The sequence below is a fragment of the Monodelphis domestica genome, chromosome 8 (assembly GCF_027887165.1).
Source record: "Monodelphis domestica isolate mMonDom1 chromosome 8, mMonDom1.pri, whole genome shotgun sequence".
In the NCBI taxonomy this organism is placed as follows: Eukaryota; Metazoa; Chordata; class Mammalia; order Didelphimorphia; family Didelphidae; genus Monodelphis; species Monodelphis domestica.
In genome coordinates this window covers 227,710,362-227,732,094 of record NC_077234.1, presented here as the reverse complement: position 1 = coordinate 227,732,094, position 21,733 = coordinate 227,710,362, and the positions used below count along the sequence as shown (strand labels likewise).

At 37.4% G+C, this 21,733-nt stretch overlaps 1 protein-coding gene across 6 annotated transcripts in view; it reads right to left on the bottom strand.

Annotated features, from left to right (window-relative positions):
• Nucleotides 1-21,733, bottom strand: part of TBL1X (transducin beta like 1 X-linked) — a 364,349-nt gene that overhangs the window by 291,495 nt on the left and 51,121 nt on the right. The gene's annotated exons all lie outside the window — the stretch shown is intronic.

The window sequence follows — 21,733 nt, the reverse complement described above, 5'->3', positions numbered from 1 at the left end:
CCTCATGCTAGATCTCCTCTGGTCAAGGGACGGGCATATGTGTCCCTGTTTTCCTCCTGATGTTTATTATTAGAGGGTCACTGACCAGGAATGATGCTCATGTACAGCTGGAGGACACCTTGTTGTCAAAGAGCCTTGTATCAGCGTTCTGGTTTTGGGGGAATATTTTTTGGTAATCCACAAGAAATCCAACCAGACTTTAAATTCCCTCCATCTTCAAGTCCATTATGATGGGTAAACCTGAATTCAGTCCACTGTTGACTATTAAATGCCCTCAGCTTTTATCTAAGTGACCTTTACTTTTTCAACACAAACCTTTTACCAGTATTTCTGTGTGGCAGTGAATAACTGTGAATCGCTAACGATGACGATAATGGAAAGATGCATGGCAGATGTAAGTGGGCGGCAATATATCACCAACAAGGAACTCTAGGAAAAACTGTGACAGAAAGAGAAGACGGGCTAGTCACGTGGCTATAATAAGTGGACAGTCAAAAGTGGTACCTAAGAAAACCAAGAAAGCCTCCTAGCCCATTGAGGAAAGCAGAGATGAGGATCCAAGCAATGCACAGACCTAGATATAGTGGGATCTGCAACGTTTCAAGAAATTGCAAAATGATGGAAGCATCAATCCATTTGGGGTATTGAGTATATTTTTACATGCTTCTATACAGGATGTGTTGACTCCCTCGATAGGGTGTAAGCTCCTTAAGGACAGGCCTCATTTTGTTTTTAATCTCTGTATCCATTCTAGGATGAGCATTTATATCTAGTTTAATGGACCACTCATACTCTGAGAGTTAAAAGAAATGGTTATTTTATTAAGAAATATTCAATAAGTATTTATTATAAATAAATAGTATTTGTAAATACTAATTTGTATTTTTAAACTTACAAATGTTTGTAAATACTATATTGTAAGTAAATAAAATAAAATAAATTAAATAAGGTAAATAAAAAATGAATGAATAAATAAATAAAGCAGGCCAAAAGATGATAAATATGGCCCATAGCAAGGTTCAAAAGTTCCAAAGAGAAGATCCAGGCTCTCTGCTCAAGCCACAAAATAAACCTTGTCCAAAGGGTCTGCAGCTAAGTTTCTGGTCAAGTCACCTGAAGGAGAAGCCAGCACAAACTCCCCCAGGGGCTGTTGGTGGCATGGGGGGGTAGGGTTAAGGGTGGGGGGAGACAAGACACTTCAAGCTGTCCTGGGTTTACTAACATCCTAGTATCTACTTTCTCAAATGCTGTCCAGCACAAAGTTGGTGCTTAATAAATGCTTCTCAAACCTTTCACATCAAGGATGTTAACTGACATTTGAAAAACTCTTTATGGTTTGTAAATCATTTTGCATAATCTCATTTGGGCCTCTGAATCAAGTATAAGATACTTTTATCTTCATTTTACAAAAACAGAAATTGAGGCTCAGAGAAGTTGAATGACTTAGCCAAGGTCACAAAATTAATTTATTAGAGTCAGAATTTGAGCCCAGCTCTTCCTAGCTTAAAGCTTAGCACCCTAAATTGAAGATAATGCTGTCTCAGTCCTTAGTTCTTCCTTCCCAAATTATCATTGTGAGTGTTGACTCTTATCCCTAGGAGAGATTAAGTTAGCTAATGGTCTGTTGGTCTGTTTGTCATTGCATACCAAGTGCTCCAAATAGTACCTTATTATGGAGTGTTAGATTAATTAAATTTAAATTAATTAAAGTTTAATTAAAGATTAAATTTTTTTTTAGATTTGTCATTTCATTTATTGGTCTTTTCAAATGTAAATCATTTTTTCAAATTTTCTTTCTCTGTATTTAAAAGCACAAGAATGGCAAGAGTAAGAAGCTACCAAGCAAAAGCCTTGCAACAATGCTGTAAGAGAAAGTGCATCCTTGGGCCAATCATTGGGCCATTCTGAAATGTACCTGAAAGACTAATCATGGAGCTTGTTTTGTCTAATGGAAGACAAGTGCAACAACTGTTCTCCAAGGTTCCCTCCTCCAGTTACGTACTGTGATCCAAGCCACTTAAGTTCTCTCCATCTCAGTTTCCTCCTCTGTTAAATGAAGAGGCGACTAAATAATAATCTCTAAAATCCTTTCCACATCTAAATTCTGTAGTACTATGATCCTGCATGGCATTTCTGCCAAAAAAAAAAAAATTACAGCAACAAGAATTGGCAAAATAAATTATTTCAATTTCCAAAACAAAGTCTTTAACTATATTTTTTCATATTTTTAAAGTAAAATACTCATGGAATCTTCCTATTTGATCATTTTGTCTGAGTCATCTGGTACATTAAACATATACCATATTATTCACTATATATATTCTTCAGTCATGTCTGACTCTAGTGAACCCATTTGGGGTTTTCTTGGCAAAGATATTGGATCTCTATTTATAAAAATATTTATAGCTTCTCTTTTTGTGGTGGCAAAGAATTGGAAACTAAAGGGATGATCATCGACTGGGGAATGACTGAACAAGTTGTGGAATATGGCTTTGATAAAATACTATTATACTATAAGAAATGACAAGCAGGATTCTTTAAGAAAAACTTGCAAAGACTTATATGCACTGATGCAAGGTGAAGTGAGCAGAGCCAGAAGAACAGTATACACAGTAACAGCAGTATTATATGATGATAAACTGTTAGAACCCTCCCCAAAATTTTAACAAATGTTAAAAATTGCTTTTACATGTTATCTTCAAACTACTCTACTCTTTAAATTTTCAGTTTTCAGAGGAAAAAGAGCTTCTAACTCCAATCCAGTCAATTTTTAATTTTTTAATTACATATTCCATATATCTAGGAGGGCTACCTCAAAATGCTATAGGCAAAAGTTGGTTTTTTCTTAGTAATGCAATATCATTAACAACAGGAATGGATACACCCAATCAAATGAATGGAATAAAAAAGGGGCAAAGAAAAAGAATTACTTGTTTTTATGTTTCTCTTTTAAAAATAAAATGTAAAAACATCCATCTGGCAAGTGTTTCTTATGTTTATTTTTACCCACCTACATGCTATTCTTCTATTTTCTTAATTAAATGTTAGGACCTTGCCAAAAGATGGTACGGTCTTATAATTTTTGTTTAGCACTTAAAAAGTATCTGTGGACTTGAAAAGAATTACTATGTTGCCTTCAACCAGACACAAAAAAATGGGAAATCAAAGTTAGTTACAAGGTTCTTAAATTTTACATCAATTTTTTCTTTTCTATACTTTTCAGGAACTATAGCCAGATAAAGAATAACTTCAAATTAGAGAAAGTCTTCTTTCACTTACTGATCAACTTCTACTTGTGTAATTTTCATATGGAAAGGAAGTCTAAGAGTTTCACGTATTTATTCTTTTTTAAAAATGATGGAAAATGTTTTGACCATAGATTCTCACTTTCCTCCTTACTTGACATCTTTCTTTTCCTCTAATGTGTATGTGTATGTATTTAAATGTATACTATATATGTATATATAAAGCCAGATAATTTTAAAAAACATTCCCCCAACATCCCTGATAATGAAATATGCTTTCATGAAGGTAAAGAATTATATATATATATATATGTATATATATATATATACACACACATTTTCAGATGTGGTTACTCTGTTGATAAGTTTTTCACAACCATAAACTTTTTTTCCCCTAAAAAATTTGTTTTTAAGTATGAGTCAGTAGGAAATGTTAGAATTACAAAAAGATTAAAAAATAAAGAAGCATAAATAAAAGTTTAAGATACAAATAAGTAAAAGAAGAAGGGAAATTGGATGATTTTGTTAACCATATTAAAAGTAATATAAGTTTAAAAGAAAATAAGCTGGGGGCAGGTAGGTAGCTCAGTGGATTGAGAGTCAGGCCCAGAGATAGGAGGTCCCAGGTTCAAATGTGACCTGAGACACTTCCCAGCTGGGTGACCCTGGACAAGTCACTTAACCCCCATTGCCTAGCCTTACCACTCTTCTGCCTTGCAACCAATACACAGTATTGATTCCAAGACAGAAGGTAAGGGTTTAAAAAAAAAAAAGTACAATGTACAATCTTGTTGTTGTTGTTCTCTAAATACTGGAACTGAAATAATCAACCAAAAATAAGGAAAGAAAAAGAAAGAAACCGGAGGTAAATTCCTAAACTAGTCTACTCTGTTCAACAATGAGGCTGACCCATCATCCTCTTACACTGGCTATCTAAGGCATAGATATTATCACTCAAGAGTATGGCCTGAAAGGGAAAAGGTCTTATTTGTCCTTTTAATTTTTTAATTTAAAAAAATCCATTCATTGCAGCTCTTTTTGTGGAAATAAAGAATTGAAAACTGAGGGGATGTCCATCAACTGGAGAATGGCTGGTCTAGGATTGTAATGGAATATGGCTGTGTTCTAAGAAATGACTAGCAGGAGGATTTCAGAAAATCCTGGAAAGGCTTAAATGCACTGATGCAAAGTGAAATGAGCAGAACCAGAAGAACACTGTATATAGTAACAGCAATATTTTTTATGAATAACTGTAATGGTCTAGTTATTCTCAGCAATACAGTGATTCAAGAGAATCCTGTAGACTCCACATGAAAAATACTATCTGCCTCCAGAGAAAGAACTGAGTCTGCCTGCAGACCACAACATACTATATATTTAATTTTCTTTCTTTTTCTTTTTTTTATCTATTCCAAAAAAAATGACTAATATGGAACCACGTTTCGCATGACTGCACATGTAAAATGTATATCAGATTGCTTACTATCTCAGGGGGTGGATTGAATATTATTGGGGGGGAGGGATTTTTTAAAGAGTTTGTCCAAACTATTCACACAAGAAAAACTAAGAGGATGAAGAATGCTAACATGTCCACAGTATAGTAAACATTTTTACTGGCAACCTATAGAATTTATCCCATGGTAAGCGCAAATTTGCACATTGATGATGTTCACAAGCAGGATTAAACTTGTGGGGTGTTATCTGATACCCAAAGATTTTAATTACATTCAGATGTTTATTTAGCATTGAATGCATTTTACTATACTCTAATTCTCTAAATATTGTTCACTTGTGAATGATATAAGTTCTCTATTAATCAGAATATTAGGTTCCACTTACCAGCTGTGCTAAATGAGTGAGATTTGTTGTAAATGAGCCAAAATGAGGGCAAAGACCAGTATTCAAGCTCAGCCCCTTCTTGGCTGTGTTACTGGGTAAGCTGTTCCTCTCTCTAAGGAGGTTTCCCCATTTGTTCAAAGACGGTAACACTGGCACAAAGACCTCATCACAGAGTTGTGTGAAAAGGACTTTGTAGCCAAAAATATCATATAAACTTGATATTATATAAACCATAAAATATTATATAAAGATGACTATTTATCTTATTAGTATGTCCCCTAATGATGGGGAAAATGGTCTGCCCTTAAACGTTTGCTGATCTCTTCAGGGTTAACTATAAATAGTTTTAAGTCTATCCACTTCTGAAATATACAGTCAATTCTTAATTATTAATAGATCCAAAACATCCAATAAGCATCAGAACAAAACTGGTAACAACTCTGAAATCACTGAGCCCAATTCTAGTAATATCACATTCTGGAAAGTATCATTAAAAAAGAAAACTCTGAATCAACTCTCTACAAAGAATCGTGTAGAACAAATGTTTTTGCCAATCTTTGTAGTTTTTCTATTTAAAAGTATGATTATGAACTGAGAAGAGAGCTGAACTCTTTATATTCTGTTTAGCTTCTGAGTCATAATTATCCTTAAATTTCTGTCGACCTTTCTGTCAGTCAACCCAAACTCTTCTTTGATCTGCTTTCTTCCCTATCTCCGAGATTAACACAGAGAAACAAAGAGAAGAAGCTGGGGCCAGGGGTGGGGGGGGACAGAGATAGAAAAATATATATCCAGTTCAGCCTTCTTCTTTTTAGTTCATAATCATACTTTTTAATTTATGTATAAGAATTCTAATTCACACTCAAGTCAGAAAAAAGTGAGAATAAAACTCCACTTCATACGATTAGTAATCAAATAAGATGATAACGGTTAAATAATTTACCAAACTTAAAAGAGCTACAGAAACGTGAGCTGTTATTATTCAGTGTGGTGTTACTATATGCTTAGTTAGGTCATAATTTCTCTTGACCATTAAACTCTCTGAATGAAAACAACTCTCTGGACAAGAACAGTCTACAAGTTTCCTTCCAATTCTAGATCACTGTATTTCTAAGTCAAAGTTCAATTTTCCTGTAACTTGAGACAGAATAAAAAAAAAAAGGTTGGAAATCAATATTAATCAATACTATTTCTTTTATTTCATTTCCTTTATCCGTATTTGGATAAACTAACTAAACTAACTTGATTTTCAGTGAGACATTTAAATATGAACTTCTTCTTAATAAGTATGCCTCAGTTATTTAAAAGCAAGTAACTTCATGATGAACTCTGTAGACAGCTACATTTTTATACCTATTCCCAGTACAGAGACCCAAATAAAAGGGAGGAGTGAGTGGTCCCAGCTCAGCTAACTTTAAGGGGCGCTGATGCAGCCAATCCTCTTGGTCCAAATTGAGGAAAGCGAAGACGTTACAAGAGAAATCAACTTCAAACAGTATTGGGGATTTTTTAAATGACCATTTCTATGGAGAGAAAATTATTTTCACTATGCAGATTTGTGTGTCCAAAAAGATTTTCATGTATAGAGCTGTGTTAAACCAATGGCCCTCTGGCACTCTTTTATGTGCATCCAGACATTTTAAATATCTATCCATAGAGTTACACTACAGTCAGAGCTGGCTTGTTTTCTGCCCGCAATACATTTTATCTTAAAGAGTGTAGAACAAAATCACGACACTCCTCAAGACCATAAACATTTTCCATTAAAATCTGGAAGATTTCTTTTCTTAAAAGCCAAACACTTCAGTGCAAATCTTAACAAAAGCTTCCTCTTATTAAGCAATTATGTAATAATTGTATACTCCAGGGAAACTTTAATAACATCTTGCCATAGGAGCACAGAGTTAAGTACTCGCTGCCCATAGTATCCTCCACTACAAGTTATAGTTCTGTTTTCACTTGCCTTATTAGGAAATGGGTCCAAATTCCAAGGAATGCTTTTTATTTGGTTATTTTAGGAACAAAAGCTAAAGACTTTGTGACAAGCAGCCAAGCTCTTTCTTTGTCTTAAAGAATCCTTTCAGCTTTTAGGAAGGCTCCAACCACAGGAACCATATTCTGAGAAGAGCAAGAAGTCAACTCACATTTTCGGCACATACGAAATACTTTATGCACACGAAAGCAATCCGTTTCCTTTCTCAAGGCTAAATGTCAATACAGAGGTAATCCTGAACTTATATATATGCCCCAACTGGTGCAAGGCTTCTTTCAGGCAAATCTGATCAGTGTGCCCAGAAGAACCCCCTTCCCTTCCTAATGCTGCTATTTGGTTTTGAAAACCTTTACCTTCCATCTTAAATCAATACTGTGTACTGATTCCAAGGAAGCAGAGGAGCCATGGGCTTTAAGTGACTTGCCTAGGAAGTGTCTAAGGCCAGATTTGAACCCACAATCTCTCATCTCTAGGCTTGGTTCTCAATCCACTGAGCCACCCAGCTGTCCCCTAAATGCCACTGTTTTAAAATTTCCTCCTCTTCTCCCTTCACTGGCTCCTACCACAGAGCCCTTCAGCTTTCCTCCTCCTCTCTCAGGGCTGGTCCAGGGAAGGCAGCATCAAGGAACAAGGAAAGGACAAAAAGTTAGTAGGGAGGGAATACTCCCCAAATCATTGCCCTCGTGTCTTCCTTCTGTTTTTCACAAAGCTTCCCCTAGCCCATCCATAGTCATCCTTTCCTCTCTCAGCGTCCATGGATGCTCCAGCATCCCTTTGCCATTTCTCTCCTTTTCCGTCTCCTCATCTTCCATCCCTCGGTTCCTTCCCTCTAAAGCACCCAGTCAGTCCCTCAGAAAGAAAGGCTTGAGATAGAGTCTCTCACGAAATGAAGATGAATCTTAATCCACAAGATCCATAAACAGCCTCTACGGGTGACTATTGTTTTCCCTATGAAGGGTCAGGAAAACTGAACGAGTGATGGGGTCCAAACAAGAAGGAATCCTTTTATTCCTGAGCTCCTTTCCCTATCTGATCCAAAACACCAGAAATCGAGGCAACACCAAAAAGTGATCCCCTTGTTTCAAGGAAGGAAGTACGACTGAATTTCTGACAATCATGGTAACAGAATGGAAGATCCCTTCCATCAGAAGAGATGAAAGGAAGGAGGCACCACAAGGATCCAGTGGGGACAAGGAGACATCCGCAAGGGTTAGCAAAGGTGAAAGGATCTGGGCTCCTCTACCCCACCACCGCCATATTGGACCTCTCAGAAAGGAGTGAGAAGCCAGGGTCCTCTATCCCACTACCAGTGTATGAAGTGGAAAATGCACTATATGTGAATTTTTTTTTTCATATCCTATGAAATTTTGGTAGGTAAAAAAAAAAAGGTAAGAAAATTTAGAGTGATTAAGGGGAATCTTTGGGTTACTAGAATAAAAAAAAGATAAAATGTATATATTTTTAAAGTTCATTTGCCACAAAAGCATTATCATGCACATTGCTGAGGTCCTTCAGCATTATTAATATAAAACTCTACTCCAGGCCTCCCTTCAGAATTTGTGGAGCATGCTATCTATATTTTTGCCACCGAATATTTACCAAGCACCTATATTTAAAGCCATGGTTATTATTTAGCATTTATTATTATATTATTATAAATATTTATTATTCTTATTTTAATTTTATTTATATTTATATTTTAATTATATTAAATTAAATTTACTTTAATTTAATAAAATATTTAATATTTAATTAATTTTAATTATAAATAATTATTATTTATCATTTATTAAAACTCAGTGTTATCTTTCACTTTTGGCCTGTTTCCTTCTCCCTCACATAAGTTGTCAGATCCTCTTTGCTCCCGCCCAGTTCCTTATGATTCTCACTGTCACATCCTCGTAGAGCCTTCATTACCACCTGCCTGGCCTTAGTACAACAGGATCATTAGTAGCTGGTCATTCTGCCTTCCATCACACACATACAACTGTCAGATGAGTTGTCCTCCTGCACAGAAATGATCCTGTCGCCCATTCCCCTCAACATTCTTCAACAGCAACCTTCAAGGACGGATCAATAATCTCATATTCATGGAGGGCTTTGAAAATTGCAAAGTTCTCCACTATCCTTTTTAATCAAATGTTACTGGTTTAAGAAATAGAATATCAAGGGAACTTATGAGGTAAATAAGGTCCAAGGGCAAGAGAACCTGAGAAATCCAAGGACTTCAATGATTGGGGGTGGGGGGGGCCTCCCTACAAAACCTGTTGGGGAAATTAGAAAGTGATCCCATTGGAATGAAGGTTAGACCAATATTTCAGACTCTACACAATAAAAAAAGTTTCAAATACGGCCATATCTTCAATTTTGTCATTAGCCATCTCAAACAAAGTAAAAGATCTATAATCAAAGGAACCACCACTTCCATGTCTTGGGTCTGGAACCTCAGCATTATCCTTGATTCCTCATTGCCAAATCTTGTTATTTCTACCTTAATAACATCCCTCATATCCAATTCTTTCTCTTCTATCATCTAAAATCAGTTCTTCATCAGCTCTTGTACAAATATTGCCAACAACTTCCAGTTTGTTCTCCCTAACTCAAATCTTTACCTCTCTAGGTTCATCTGACTTATCACAACAAAAAATGATCGTGCCACACCATAATTAAATCATTCTACCCAAAGACCTCCAAAGGCCTCCAAGACCAAATGGAAACAACTCTGGTAGACTGTGGTTCAGTCACTTAAGTCATGTCTGACTCTTTGTGACACCACTTGGGGTTTTCTTGGTAGAAATCCTGGAGTGGTTTGCCATTTTCTTCTCCAGATCATTTTACAGGTGAGGAAATTGAGGCATACAGGTTAAGTGACTTGCCCAGGGTCACAGATCCAAGTGTCTGAGGCCATATTGGAATTCAGGTCTTCCTGACTCCAGGCTCAACACTATCTAAACTGCATCGCCAAGAGGCCCTAGATTTTTAAAATTCTTCAAATTCTGATTCCACTCTATCTTCCCTTCTTATACTCTGTTGTTGTTTGTCCTTCATTTTTAAAAAAGAAGCAACGAAGTTATGGGGTGATGTCTTGACTTGTGCTTAAATTTGATTTCAATGAGGCAAAGTTGTACAGAATCATCCATCTCACTCTCTCTTCCAAAATCATCAATGTCCAATGGCAAAACAAGAGTCAGGATGATGGGCAATGGCCCAAGATGCAGTGGATGACTTTGGCCTCTTCCATGTCCCACCAAGCTCTAAGGGGAAGTCTTCACAAGATTGGGGAGACACATCCTGAACTCACCAACAGGTATAAGGCCTGCTGGTTTTGGGGTGTCTGGGGAAGACTATTACCTCTGAGAAGAGGGCTTGTCAAGAGCTTCTTCATCCACCTTTGGGATCCACCTATCCCCCGTAGCTCCAGGAAGGCAGCCTAGTGTTTGATAAACCCAAAGACCCCAGCTTGGGGCTAAGAGCTCGCTATTTTGGTAAAAAGTCCTGGGAAAATTGGAAAACAATATGGCAGAAACTAGGTATAGGCCAATATCTCTCACCCTATACCACAATAAGGTCAAAAATGAGTATATGATTTAGATATAGAGTGATACCTTAAATAAAATAGGGGAACATAAAAAAAATAGTTTACTTGGCAGATCTATGGAGAAAGGAAGAATTTATGACCAAATAAGAAATAGAGAACATTATGAGATATAAAATGAACAATTTTGGTTATGTTAAATTAAAAAAGTTTTGTACAAACAAAATCAATGTAACCTAGATTTGAAAGGAAACAACAAACTGGGAACAAAAAATTTATAAGAAATTTCTCTGATAAAGGTCTAATTTCTCAAATTTTTAGAGAACTAAGTCAAATTTATAAGAATACAAACCATTCCTCTATTGACAGATGGTCAAAGGATATGAACAAGCAATTTTCAGATTAAGAAGTCAAAACTATCAATAATCTTAAGAAAAAAAATGTGCAAAATCACTCTTGATTAAAGAAATGCAAATGGAAAAACTCTGAGGTACCACCTGACACCTATCAGATTGGCCAATCCAACAAGAAAATGATAAATATTGGAGGATTGTGATCCAACCATTCCGGAGGGAAATTTGATCCGGTAATACCAATACTGGGTCTGTATCCTAAAGAGGTCATAAAAGGGGAGGAGGAAAGGATTTACTAGCACAAAAATATTTATTATCTGCTCTTTTTGTGGTGTCAAAGAATTGGAAATTATGGGGATGTCCATTAATTGTAAAATGGCTGAACAAATTGCAGTATATGAATGGTGATGGAATATTATTGTGCTATAAGGAACGATGAATAGGATGATTTCAGAAAAAGCTGGCAAAATCTATATGACCTGATGCAGAGTGAAATAAGCAGAACTGGCAGAACATTGTACACGGTAGCAGCAATACTGTGGAACTGTGGGACTGTGAAAGACTTAGCTACTCTCAGCAATGATCTAGAATAATTCTGAAGGACTTACGATAAAGAATGCTATCCATCTCCAGAGAAAGAACTGGTAGAGTTGGATGCAAATTGAAGCATGCAATTTTTCACATTAGTTTATTTATGGTTTTATTTGGGGGTTTTGGTTTTATATGGGTATTTTCTTATGACAATGACCAACATGGAAAGGGGAGGGAAAGCAGAAAGGGACACAATTTAGATCTTATAACTTCAGAAAATATATGTTGAAAATTGTTAATATACGTAATTGGGAACATAAAATACCTTTGAATAAAAAAAAAGTTTTAGCATGCACAGTGGCCACATCTCCATGCGCCATCTTGGAAGATAGGCTAAACCAAGTTGGGTAATCAAAAAAGACATTTCCTTTTTGTTTACATGACCCAATTGTGTTCAATTCAATGTAATTTTTAAGTTAAAAAAAAAATGATGTATTTATAATATCACCATTTCATATACAATTTTCTTTTTCTGGCCTTTTTATATTACAGTGTTTTTATTTGTTGCCATTTTTTAAGCCACAGAGGAGTAGGGGAAACAGTCAGGGGCAAAAGATGAGAAAGAAGATATCTAAGAAGAGATATAACCCACACCATGCTGATAAACTGAATAAATATATTTTCTAGGGGGCAGCTAGGTGGCTTAGTGGATTGAGTCAGGCCCAGAGATGGGAGTTCCTGGGTTCAAATTTTACCTCAGCTGTGTGACTCTGGGCAAGTCACTTGACCCCCATTGCCTAGCCCTTACCACTCTTCTGCCTTAAAACCAATACACAGTATTGAGTCTAAAACAGAAGGTAAGGGTTAAAAAATATATTTTTTTTTCTAAACATTTAGTTCCTCTTGTTCCTACTTTCAGTCAGCTCAGGACAAGGAAATCAAAGAAATAGGACCTCATCAACCCATTTAAATTATTTTAAATTGGCATAAGTAGAGGCCATGAAAAGCAGATTTTTCAGTCTGTTGGGTTTTTTTTTTAAGAGTTGCTTTTTAAGTAGATTAACCTAAAAATTTACCAGTGATTTTAAATTTTAGTTTAACTCCCTTTGAGTTCAAAGGCATATGCCATCCAGCCCCTGTTAATAATTCTTTAAGGAAAAGGTGCTAGGGTTGGAAGGCCTGCATAACCAATATTTTTTTAAGTTTCCCTCACTATTAAGCACATCAAAAGGGGAATACTGTGTTTGCTGAGGATTTTTTTCTTTAAAAGAAAAATATACGCTAGAAGTAAATTAAAAATACAAAAAGAGCCTAGACAACAACAAATTTTTAATGTGTCACTGATTTGCAAACTCCAATGTATTTTGTAATCATAATACCAGCTAACGTTGATGTAGTGTGTTATTTTTAAAAATCACATTTTATCCTCATAACAACCCCAGGTGGTAGATATTGTTATGTCTGTTTTACACATGAAGAAACAGAGAGAGATAGCAGTTAAGTGACTTGCCCAGTAAGTGCCTGAGGGGGGAAATTAGCTCTGGCCTTCCTGATTCCAGGGCTCTCTAACTACTGGACCACTTAGCTACCTATAAAGAATTATTATAAACTAGTTAGGTTCCCAGTCTACCCCACAATCACCCAATTAACCCCTGCACAGCTCTACTACTGGCAGCTAGGGGAGCTGATGGATAAAGGACCAGGCCTGCTAACAAGATTATCCAAGTTCAAATCTAGCTTCAAACAGCAGCTGTGTGACCCTGGGCAAGTCATTTAACCTGTTTGCCTCAGTTTTCTACACTGTAAAAAGAGCTCAAGAAGGAAATGGCAAACCACTCCAGTATCTTTGCCAAGAAAACCCCAAATGGGGTCAGACATGATTCAAATGACTGAATAACTATACCTAAAACACTATATTTTAAAAATATAGTAAGGAGAAAACACTATCATATTTCAGCAACTTTTCCTAAATGGATCAAGGATATCATTGATGTGGTTAGTCATTCCAACAGTTTAGATTGCAAATAGCCTGGGGTCCAATAGTTTTGTTTTTAACAAATTGCATATAATTAATATTTCAGCTTAATACATAATCTTCTTTTTCTACTTTTTATATATGAATGTTTATGTTGGTCGATAGTTTTTTTTTATTTTTATTTTTTTTACAATTATTTTTGTTTTTTTACATAATTGCAAATTATGTAAAAAATAATTACAAATTATTTTTGTTTACAATAATCACATTATTTCCCTCCCTCCTCTCCACCCACCCTTCCTGCAATTTCATTGGGTATGACTTGTGTCCTTGATCAGAACCTATTTCAATGATGTTCATTCAGAGTCTACATCCCCAACCTGGTCCATAGTTATTTTAAACATTATTTTTTTCCCCCATAACAAGGTTCAAATCTGGAATTCAGGATAAAATCTAGTGGGGAGAAAGGGACAGATCTTTCTTCCTTACTGCTGTTTCAGCACTGTTTCCTCCCAATAAGGAGGAAAAAGTCTGTGGTCCCCATCACCAGTCCTCTATGTAAAAAGTCATTCACTGTTTGCCTATTCCTCTTCAATTGTGCTATGAAACATTAGTATTAGATCTAGCACATCATTACATGACACTCAGGCAGTCCTAGCCCTGACAAGGCATGACGGGCGCTCCCCAATCCCCCTGCCACCCACCAAAGTGAATCTCATTTCTTAGCTCTTGTCTTCCTGGCTATTTAACGAGTGAACCATACGCTTTATGATTCAGAATTGAATTGACTATTTTAAGATAGGTAAGAATATTTGTGGTATTTACTCATTTAATTAGATTTCTGGTCACCAGAACAATGTCAAATTATACCACAGGGAGAGCTGTCCTTTCTACTTCCAAACACAGCTTAGCACATGGAACTAAGCTACCTAGCCAATATTTTTTAAAGTTATTTTAAATAAACACAAATTGATGTCATTTAAACTAGAAATTTGTGTCCAGGATACCTGTGCTTCTTCCTTGCCTCAGTTTTTACTGAGTCGCCATACTAAGATGCAACTAAGATGCTATTCATCAAATTCCCAAGATCTTATGACTACCAGTCATAGACTTAGTGATTGAAGAGAACTTAGAAGTCATTTAATTCAGTTCCTTCGTTTTACAGATAAGGAAACTGAGGCTCATATTTGTAAGTGACTTGCTTAAGTACTATGAGCCAGAGCTGGGAACTCTTACCACAAATGAACAAATGTTCATTCCACTACAATAGTTGCTGGCAAGATTCAAGAACTCAAGTTCACTTTTGACCCATTTATTGCTTTAATTTTTTCCAATTATCTTTCCCCCTAAACCCTCTCTTCTGCCAACCTTCACTATTACTGTAGAAAGCAACATCATCCTCCCAGTTCATCAGACTTGCATCTGGGCATCATCCCTGACAGTTTCATCCTCTCTCCCAACCAATAGCTGATCAGTTGCCATAGCTCGCCAGTATCGCCTCCATAGCATCTCTTACCCTTTCTGACACTGCCAGCACAGGTACAGGCTCCCATCACTCTTGCAACAGCCTGCTGGAGATCTGCCTGCCTCAAGTCTCTTCCCACAACAATCTATCTTTTATTTAGTAATCAAAGTAGATTTTCCTACAGCACAGGTCCAACCATATCACACACATACCCCAATCTCCTACTCAATAAACTCCAGCAGCAACCTATTGCCTCTAGGATCGAACACAAAATCCTGTTTAAGTATTCAGGGCCCTTTATAACACTTCTTACACCTTACAAAATGCCATGTGTTCTTTGATTCATTGACACTGGCTTCTTAGATTTTAAGGAACAAGATATTCCAGCTCTTGGCTCCAGGCAATTTTCTCTGGCTATACCTAGAATACTCTCCCTCTTCAGCTCCACTTTGGTTCCTTTAAAACCCAGCAGAAATCCCATCTCCTATAGGAAATCTGTCCCAAACCCTCTAAATTCTAATACCTTTCCTCTCTTAATTATGTCCTATTTATCCTACACATCCTTTATTTGTACATATTTGTTTGCTTGTTGTATCCCCCATTACACTGTGAGTTCCTTGAGCACAGAAATTGACTTTTACTTCTTTTTGTATCCCAGGGCTTAGCACAGTGCCTGGCATTGAGTAGAAACTTAATAAATGTTTACTGACTGACTTAAAAGCTTAGGATAAACAGGGTATATCAACATCTACATTTAAATGTATAGGTCTACCTAAAAAACTTCCAAATTTTTCCATTTCATTTTACATCCATGCCTAATAATGATTGTCAAAATAAAATATCTTATTTTTCTAATATTTTACATACAACAATTTGACTTAGTCTTATAATAACCAATAAAACTGTCTAGTGTATGATGGCTTACCTCCAAAAACTAAGGCATGTAAAATCAATTTTGAAATTCAAAAAAAAAAAAATAAATCTAAAGGTACTGGTCTGCATCCATAAATATTAATCTAGTATTTAAAATAATATATGAGTAATATTTTATCCTAATAGATAATGGGACAAAGTTTAACAGGGATCATCCAAAATAATAGACAATTTGAACTTTTAAAGAAAATCATTTTAGACAAATCCACATTGAGGATTGACTTTATAAGAGCCATAAATTTGTTCAACTTCACTATTCCTATTCCAAAGCACTTTAAGGTTTACAAAATTCTTTCCTCATGAAAACTGTATAAAGCAACTATTTTCAGGATTCTTATTTCCATTTTTCAGGCAACTAGGTGGATAGAGCACTTGGCTTGGAATCAGGCAGACTCATCTTCATGCATTCAAATTTGGCCTCTTGACACTAGCTGTGTGACCCTGGGTAAATCATTTATAACCCTGTTTGCCTAAGTTTACTCATTTCTAAAATGAGCTGGATCAGGAAATGGTATACCACTCCTGTATCTTTGCAAAGAAAACTCCAAATGGAGTCATGGAGAGTTAGATATGTCTGGAAAACAAGTGAATAACAACAAATTCCCCATCTGAAGTATCAAGAAAGGTCAGAATTGGAAACCAATTCTCTCCTGATAAATTCCAACATGTTTTCTACTCCCTGAGCTCCCCAAAAGGTATAGAAAATATTTTTGAAATATTTGGAATCGGAAAATTTGGAATGGAATCCTATCCTAACTAAAAAGTAAGGTCACTTAACCTCTTGGGTGTCCGTTTCCTCCTCTGCAAAATTACATGTCTCCAAGAATCTTTCCAATTCTAATGAGAGGATGGATTCCTAAAGAGCTAATTGTTTGTAGCATGACAGTGCAGACTACTCCTCATTCTTCAAATTCTTCATGCATTCTGTGATACTCTAAGATCCAACTTCTCCTCTCATCCTTTGTCTCCTTCACTTGATCCCCCCCTTTATCATCCTCCCTTCTAAATGTGGGCATTGCCCAAAGCTGTCCTCTGCTGTTTTCTCCCTCTTCTCCCTTTCAGGGCTTAAAACATTTCCCTGGCTCCCACTAACATCTCTAGGAAAGACTATCCCTCATAACAGACAAGTCTAAACCCTTTTCTACATTATAGAACCCTTCAAATATTTGCAGATATTTGTCATTCCTATTCCAACGTCCTCCTTCTCCCTCCAAGCCTTCAAATAAATCTAGTTTGTCATCCACGGATCCTTGAATGACACAGCTTCCCAGTCATCTTATCATCATCATCAAATCTAGCATGCTCTGGGCAAGAAAAAAACAGAATGATCTAGATATGTTCTAACTAGAGCAGAAAACAAGGGTACAGTGGGACCATTTGGAAACCATACTTCTATTAATGCAGCCTAAAATTAGATTTGTTCTTCTATCTCCCACATGATGCTGCCAACTCAAATTGAGCTTACGATTCACTAGAAACTCCCAGGTTTAATGGCATTTGGTTGGACTAAAGAGACCTTAGTAATAAATTAAACCTATAACCAGTACATTAAGACTTAGTTTATGTCTATTATCCAACTAGTCCAAGTACATCCATATGTGCCCCCAAACACCCATGATTGATCCATCTACTCCTCACATGGTACCACATTCAGCATGTTGCTGTAGCTCATTGTGAACATGTTTCTCATCATAAATATGTTTCTAGATCACAGTCCAAGTTTTCTTCATTTTGTATCTTCCATTATTCCTATGCCAATATTTCCTGCATGCAGATACTCAATAAATGTTAGTGGAATGAACAAATAACTCTCCTGTACTGCTCTTCTGCCTTGGAACCCATACTGATTCCAAGACGGAAAATAACAGCTTCTTTAAAAAGTTTATCCGTTGACAAAAAACTAGCACCCACCTACTGAAGATTCTGTAATCATCCTTTGCTTTTTAGTCACCCTCAAAAGCAAGCACTTTAACCTCCTGGGATGACCCAAGCAAGAAGCTTTCCTGTCCCAGATTCATAGAACTAGAGCTGGTCATTTAGGCTAATGTCTTTATTTTTATAGATAAGGAAAATGGACCATTCATTTAAGTTAAAAAACTTGCCCCCACACAGGTAGTGTCCAGGGTAGAATTTGAACTCGTATCTTCTGCCCCCCAAAAACTGTTTTTTCCATTGTGCCACAATGCATGTCCCCCAATACTTTTGGGGGGCAGGGAGAGATGTCCTGAACTCTATTGATCAAATTCTGAGTCCAGTCCCCCTGGTCAGCTCTCCTTCCCCCATATCAGTACATACACATAGGCACGGACTTCTTGTGCTTTTTTTATTCCGACAGCCTGAAATGTTTCCCCTTGAGGCGTCTCAGAGAAGTTTGTCACTCAAAGACTCTCGCTGAAATTCTTGATCTAAACAGGGTCTGGAGCCGATGGTGAGTAGGCAGCGTGCGTGTTCGCTGGCCCCTAAGAACGCTGTGCGGTCTCCATTCCCTTCCCCGGCACCGGTCCCGCCAGTGCTCTGCGCCCTGTCTGCCTCCCATCCGAGCTTCTCTAGGTAAGTATGATGCTGCAGAGTGCTGGAAGAAGTCGCCAATCCGCGGCAGATTTGTGTTATCTTATCTCTGCTAAGCCGTCACAGCGGCATGGCAATCTTTTCTACTCCTCCATAATTGATTCTCTATCCCCCCCTTCCCCAGAGAGATGGCTCCAAATCTTCTCCTGTCCATAATAAACGCCCCTGCCTGGAGCTTCCCTCAGCAGCATCCCTCCATTCTTTCCTCCCTTTCTCAAGCAGGAGGAAGAAAGTGGCTCTTCTCAGCCAAGTCCACTCTGCCCTCCTCTGGGTCGATCCATTCCCGACTCCCTCCGGAGAGCCACCGCTTCATTTAGACCCTCATCTCCTCCGGACGGGACCACAGCACGTTGCCCTGCCTCGACTCTGCCCTCCATCCATCCGTGGTCCCAAGAAACTGATCTCACCAGGTCCCTGACCTCCAGCCCGAAGTTCCGGGCTCCGTTGCCTCCGGGATCAAGCGGCCACTTAGCGTTTACAGCTCTCGGAAGCCCTCTTCTCCTTTGGGGACTCTCCTCCTCCCCTTTGCCCAGGCAGCGCGCCCAGCTCCTCCAGGTTACTCTGTGGTGTAAGAAAGGAGGAGCAGGACGATGCCGGGGAAGGCTGCAAAGACTTCAATGAGCTGATGCAAAGCAAAGTGAGCAGAACCAGGGAACACTGTACGCGGTAACAGCCGTCCTGGTCCGAGACCAGCTGGGAAAGAACCTGAGCAATATAGTGATCCGAAACAACCCCAAAGCACTCAGGACGGAAAAGGTTGTCGGAGTCGGAATGCAGATCAAAGCAGGCTATTTTTCACTTTGTTTGTGGGATTTGGGGGGGGGGGGGGGAGGTCTATGTTTTCTTTCAACAAAATATGGGAATCTTTTTTACATGATTGCAGTGTAACCTATATCATTTCAGGGAGGGGGAGAATTAGGGACTCAAAGTTTAAAAAAAAAAACAAAGACTAAAAATCGCTTTTACATGCAATTGGGAAAAAATAAAATATTTTTAATTAACCTTTTTTTTTTTTACCAATTACATGTAATAACAAATTTCCACATAAATTTTCCCGAGTTGCATGATCAAACTTCTTTTTCTCTCTCTCCCTCCCTTCCCTTCCCCCTCCTAGTGCTGACAGGCAATTTTGATCCAGGTTATACATGTAAAAAATATTTTTTTTTTAAAGTCACCACCTGCATGAGGTCTTTCCTCATCTACCCACTGGCTAGTGCCTCCCCTAAAAAATTAACCTGTATATATTTTTATATCTTTATGGTGTCTCCCCAACAGAATATATTAAAAGGTTCCTTGAAGGCAGAGATTGTTTCATTTTTATCTTTGTGACTCCAATGCCTACCAGTCTCTGTCAGTGTTACCCGCTTAATAAATGCTTGCTGATTAATTGATTGACAGTTGTGAATTACTAATGAGGCTTGCTGGGTTACCTCTTTCCAGGAGGATATGCATTTTTAACCTGGTCAAAGACATATGCCAAAGGAATGAATGAATCTGTAATTGTGAAATTGCAGGCATTTCGTGTGGCTCAGTGGAGAAAGATATCTGGAAAAGTGGAGGAAGGGGATGATGGGGACCTTCCCGGGATACCTCAAGTCAAATACAAATTGCCCCTAGAAGTAGTTAGAAAGCTGGACCTGAATTCAAATCTTATCTCAAACCATACTTTTACAGTGATCCTGGAGCAAGCCCCTTAAACCTCTGACTGCCTCAGTTGCCTCTAATGTAAAATGGGGATAATAACAGCACCTACTTCCCAGGTGTTGTGGTGAGGATCAAATGAGATATTTGTAAAAAGCATTTAATTACCTAGCTTCCCCTATGGCTACATAAGAATCTGCCATTATTAATATCCAAAATGTCTATTCAGAAAGCTTATCTGCAAAAGCATTTAGAAATACATAATATTAAATGACTTTTTGAGGGTCATTTTTTAAAAAGAACTATATCCAGAAGAAACATACTTTTTACTTATTCATATTTTTCCTGAGTGAAGAAATATTTCATATTACTTAAAAGAAAAATAGGTTTCCCATTGTTTTCAATATTCTCATTTGAAAACATTAGAGATTTATTGATGCTCCATTCATAACAAGAATTAAATTGTTAATTTCCTTTCTCCATTACAAACAGCTAAATGAAGAGAAGAGTTATTACACTGGTCATAAATGACATGTCATCAATTTTTTTTTTAATTTTCCTTTAGTTTTAAGTAGAATCAGCTTGTAAAAAAAAAAAAAACTCCTCTTGGTGTTTGTCAAAAAAGGGGAGGGGAAGATAGAATAATTAGTGAATCCTTATTTCAAATGGGAATTTAATACCCTAGAGAAACTCAAGACTGGATTTAGAGCTGGAAGGGAATGTCTAATGCCTTGTTTTATAGATAAGGAAACTTTGCTCACCTGAAGTGGCTTGCCAAGGATCAATCTAGATAGAAACAAAGATGAGATTTGAACCCAGGTCATCTGACTTCAGATTCAATTCTTTTTTGAGGATTTTTGGTGAATCCACCCAGCTTACTGGAACTTTCTTGGAGTTTTCAAAAAATGATACAAAAAATAGCACAGAAGCCAAGTTGGTACAAATGTGAGTTAAAGCTGGATGGCCGAGAGACAGAAGGTCCTTGGTTCAAATCTACCCTCAGATATTTCCCAGCTGTGTAACCCTGGACAAGTCACTTAACCCCAATTGCTTAGCTTTTTTGCTCTTCAGTCAGAATTGATACTAAGACAAAAAGGAAGAAAGGAAGGAAGAAAGGAGGGAGGACAGGCAAAGGAAGGAAGAGATCGAGGTAGGGAGGAAGGAAGGAGGGAAGGGAAGGGAAGGAAAGGGATGGAATTGGACTGGAATGAGGGAGGGAGGGAGGAAGGAAGGAAGGAAGGAAGGAAGGAAGGAAGGAAGGAAGGAAGGAAGGAAGGAAGGAAGGAAGGAAGGAAGGAAGGAGGAAGAGAAAGGAAAGGAGAAAGGGAGGGAAGGAAGAAAGAAGAGAGAAAGGGAGGGAAGGAAGGAGAGAAGGAGGGAAGATGGGAGAGGGAGGAAGAGAGGGAAGGAAGTTAATTCCATTGTATAAGGAGGAATGATGAGTAGACCCTATTGACCCCAAAACATCTTCTTAGAGGAAGTATCTGGTGACATTAGAGAAGATTCCTTCCCTTGGTACTTAAAGATTCTCTATTAAAATGCAGATCCTCCTAGAGAAATGTAATGTCTTAACTAATCAGATAATATCCTTCCAAGGATCAGTTAATAGCCAGTTGAGAGAAATGCCACTGATTAAAAGGGGCTCAAGTAATTAT